We start from the raw sequence: 5,212 nt of genomic DNA on the forward strand, positions 1-5,212 counted from the left end.
TCACAAAGGGGTACCACTATCAGAAATGTGAGATTTTCACTATTTCGATTAAAACGATCGTTAGTGCAAGAAAACTAATTTTTCTCTCAACGTGTCCAAGAGAAAAGTGATGCACAACGGTCTTGGCTAGGCCCCCGTGAAATTTCATGATCTTTGGAGATGTGTAGGTTGAGATTTTAACAGATAACTAACGAGTGTAAGAGTAAGGAAAAAACTTGTTAAAATTTCCCCTGAAAGAAGAATATTTTCAATTAGGGGGCCATTTCAACAAATTTTAACCCAAAACCATTCTTCATATTCATTTCTTAGTAGTACAAATTGATTGTGACTAGTGGCAAAAAATATTCCGAGATTGGTCCGGCCACATTTCACAAAGGGGTACCACTATCAGAAATGTGAGATTTTCACTATTTCGATTAAAACGATCGTTAGTGCAAGAAAACTAATTTTTCTCTCAACGTGTCCAAGAGAAAAGTGATGCACAACGGTCTTGGCTAGGCCCCCGTGAAATTTCATGATCTTTGGAGATGTGTAGGTTGAGATTTTAACAGATAACTAACGAGTGTAAGAGTAAGGAAAAAACTTGTAAAAATTTCCCCTGAAAAGAAGAATATTTTCAATTAGGGGGCCATTTCAACAAATTTTAACCCAAAACCATTCTTCATATTCATTTCTTAGTAGTACAAATTGATTGTGACTAGTGGCAAAAAATATTCCGAGATTGGTCCGGGCCACATTTCACAAAGGGGTACCACTATCAGAAATGTGAGATTTTCACTATTTCGATTAAAACGATCGTTAGTGCAAGAAAACTAATTTTTCTCTCAACGTGTCCAAGAGAAAAGTGATGCACAACGGTCTTGGCTAGGCCCCCGTGAAATTTCATGATCTTTGGAGATGTGTAGGTTGAGATTTTAACAGATAACTAACGAGTGTAAGAGTAAGGAAAAAACTTGTAAAAATTTCCCATGAAAAGAAGAATATTTTCAATTAGGGGGCCATTTCAACAAATTTTAACCCAAAACCATTCTTCATATTCATTTCTTAGTAGTACAAATTGATTGTGACTAGTGGCAAAAAATATTCCGAGATTGGTCCGGGCCACATTTCACAAAGGGGTACCACTATCAAAAATGTGAGATTTTCACTATTTCGATTAAAACGATCGTTAGTGCAAGAAAACTAATTTTTCTCTCAACGTGTCCAAGAGAAAAGTGATGCACAACGGTCTTGGCTAGGCCCCCGTGAAATTTCATGATCTTTGGAGATGTGTAGGTTGAGATTTTAACAGATAACTAACGAGTGTAAGAGTAAGGAAAAAACTTGTTAAAATTTCCCCTAAAAGAAGAATATTTTCAATTAGGGGGCCATTTCAACAAATTTTAACCCAAAACCATTCTTCATATTCATTTCTTAGTAGTACAAATTGATTGTGACTAGTGGCAAAAAATATTCCGAGATTGGTCCGGGCCACATTTCACAAAGGGGTACCACTATCAGAAATGTGAGATTTTCACTATTTCGATTAAAACGATCGTTAGTGCAAGAAAACTAATTTTTCTCTCAACGTGTCCAAGAGAAAAGTGATGCACAACGGTCTTGGCTAGGCCCCCGTGAAATTTCATGATCTTTGGAGATGTGTAGGTTGAGATTTTAACAGATAACTAACGAGTGTAAGAGTAAGGAAAAAACTTGTTAAAATTTCCCCTGAAAAGAAGAATATTTTAAATTAGGGGGCCATTTCAACAAATTTTAACCCAAAACCATTCTTCATATTCATTTCTTAGTAGTACAAATTGATTGTGACTAGTGGCAAAAAAAATTCCGAGATTGGTCCGGGCCACATTTCACAAAGGGGTACCACTATCAGAAATGTGAGATTTTCACTATTTCGATTAAAACGATCGTTAGTGCAAGAAAACTAATTTTTCTCTCAACGTGTCCAAGAGAAAAGTGATGCACAACGGTCTTGGCTAGGCCCCCGTGAAATTTCATGATCTTTGGAGATGTGTAGGTTGAGATTTTAACAGATAACTAACGAGTGTAAGAGTAAGGAAAAAACTTGTTAAAATTTCCCCTAAAAGAAGAATATTTTAAATTAGGGGGCCATTTCAACAAATTTTAACCCAAAACCATTCTTCATATTCATTTCTTAGTAGTACAAATTGATTGTGACTAGTGGCAAAAAATATTCCGAGATTGGTCCGGGCCACATTTCACAAAGGGGTACCACTATCAGAAATGTGAGATTTTCACTATTTCGATTAAAACGATCGTTAGTGCAAGAAAACTAATTTTTCTCTCAACGTGTCCAAGAGAAAAGTGATGCACAACGGTCTTGGCTAGGCCCCCGTGAAATTTCATGATCTTTGGAGATGTGTAGGTTGAGATTTTAACAGATAACTAACGAGTGTAAGAGTAAGGAAAAAACTTGTAAAATTTTCCCCTGAAAAGAAGAATATTTTCAATTAGGGGGCCATTTCAACAAATTTTAACCCAAAACCATTCTTCATATTCATTTCTTAGTAGTACAAATTGATTGTGACTAGTGGCAAAAAAAATTCCGAGATTGGTCCGGGCCACATTTCACAAAGGGGTACCACTATCAGAAATGTGAGATTTTCACTATTTCGATTAAAACGATCGTTAGTGCAAGAAAACTAATTTTTCTCTCAACGTGTCCAAGAGAAAAGTGATGCACAACGGTCTTGGCTAGGCCCCCGTGAAATTTCATGATCTTTGGAGATGTGTAGGTTGAGATTTTAACAGATAACTAACGAGTGTAAGAGTAAGGAAAAAACTTGTAAAATTTTCCCCTGAAAAGAAGAATATTTTCAATTAGGGGGCCATTTCAACAAATTTTAACCCAAAACCATTCTTCATATTCATTTCTTAGTAGTACAAATTGATTGTGACTAGTGGCAAAAAAAATTCCGAGATTGGTCCGGGCCACATTTCACAAAGGGGTACCACTATCAGAAATGTGAGATTTTCACTATTTCGATTAAAACGATCGTTAGTGCAAGAAAACTAATTTTTCTCTCAACGTGTCCAAGAGAAAAGTGATGCACAACGGTCTTGGCTAGGCCCCGTGAAATTTCATGATCTTTGGAGATGTGTAGGTTGAGATTTTAACAGATAACTAACGAGTGTAAGAGTAAGGAAAAAACTTGTTAAAATTTCCCCTGAAAGAAGAATATTTTCAATTAGGGGGCCATTTCAACAAATTTTAACCCAAAACCATTCTTCATATTCATTTCTTAGTAGTACAAATTGATTGTGACTAGTGGCAAAAAATATTCCGAGATTGGTCCGGGCCACATTTCACAAAGGGGTACCACTATCAGAAATGTGAGATTTTCACTATTTCGATTAAAACGATCGTTAGTGCAAGAAAACTAATTTTTCTCTCAACGTGTCCAAGAGAAAAGTGATGCACAACGGTCTTGGCTAGGCCCCCGTGAAATTTCATGATCTTTGGAGATGTGTAGGTTGAGATTTTAACAGATAACTAACGAGTGTAAGAGTAAGGAAAAAACTTGTTAAAATTTCCCCTGAAAAGAAGAATATTTTAAATTAGGGGGCCATTTCAACAAATTTTAACCCAAAACCATTCTTCATATTCATTTCTTAGTAGTACAAATTGATTGTGACTAGTGGCAAAAAATATTCCGAGATTGGTCCGGGCCACATTTCACAAAGGGGTACCACTATCAGAAATGTGAGATTTTCACTATTTCGATTAAAACGATCGTTAGTGCAAGAAAACTAATTTTTCTCTCAACGTGTCCAAGAGAAAAGTGATGCACAACGGTCTTGGCTAGGCCCCCGTGAAATTTCATGATCTTTGGAGATGTGTAGGTTGAGATTTTAACAGATAACTAACGAGTGTAAGAGTAAGGAAAAAACTTGTAAAATTTTCCCCTGAAAAGAAGAATATTTTCAATTAGGGGGCCATTTCAACAAATTTTAACCCAAAACCATTCTTCATATTCATTTCTTAGTAGTACAAATTGATTGTGACTAGTGGCAAAAAAAATTCCGAGATTGGTCCGGGCCACATTTCACAAAGGGGTACCACTATCAGAAATGTGAGATTTTCACTATTTCGATTAAAACGATCGTTAGTGCAAGAAAACTAATTTTTCTCTCAACGTGTCCAAGAGAAAAGTGATGCACAACGGTCTTGGCTAGGCCCCCGTGAAATTTCATGATCTTTGGAGATGTGTAGGTTGAGATTTTAACAGATAACTAACGAGTGTAAGAGTAAGGAAAAAACTTGTTAAAATTTCCCATGAAAAGAAGAATATTTTAAATTAGGGGGCCATTTCAACAAATTTTAACCCAAAACCATTCTTCATATTCATTTCTTAGTAGTACAAATTGATTGTGACTAGTGGCAAAAAATATTCCGAGATTGGTCCGGGCCACATTTCACAAAGGGGTACCACTATCAGAAATGTGAGATTTTCACTATTTCGATTAAAACGATCGTTAGTGCAAGAAAACTAATTTTTCTCTCAACGTGTCCAAGAGAAAAGTGATGCACAACGGTCTTGGCTAGGCCCCCGTGAAATTTCATGATCTTTGGAGATGTGTAGGTTGAGATTTTAACAGATAACTAACGAGTGTAAGAGTAAGGAAAAAACTTGTAAAATTTTCCCCTGAAAAGAAGAATATTTTCAATTAGGGGGCCATTTCAACAAATTTTAACCCAAAACCATTCTTCATATTCATTTCTTAGTAGTACAAATTGATTGTGACTAGTGGCAAAAAAAATTCCGAGATTGGTCCGGGCCACATTTCACAAAGGGGTACCACTATCAGAAATGTGAGATTTTCACTATTTCGATTAAAACGATCGTTAGTGCAAGAAAACTAATTTTTCTCTCAACGTGTCCAAGAGAAAAGTGATGCACAACGGTCTTGGCTAGGCCCCCGTGAAATTTCATGATCTTTGGAGATGTGTAGGTTGAGATTTTAAGAGATAACTAACGAGTGTAAGAGTAAGGAAAAAACTTGTAAAATTTTCCCCTGAAAAGAAGAATATTTTCAATTAGGGGGCCATTTCAACAAATTTTAACCCAAAACCATTCTTCATATTCATTTCTTAGTAGTACAAATTGATTGTGACTAGTGGCAAAAAAAATTCCGAGATTGGTCCGGGCCACATTTCACAAAGGGGTACCACTATCAGAAATGTGAGATTTTC

This window comes from Cannabis sativa, chromosome 5, assembly GCF_029168945.1.
Source record: "Cannabis sativa cultivar Pink pepper isolate KNU-18-1 chromosome 5, ASM2916894v1, whole genome shotgun sequence".
In the NCBI taxonomy this organism is placed as follows: Eukaryota; Viridiplantae; Streptophyta; class Magnoliopsida; order Rosales; family Cannabaceae; genus Cannabis; species Cannabis sativa.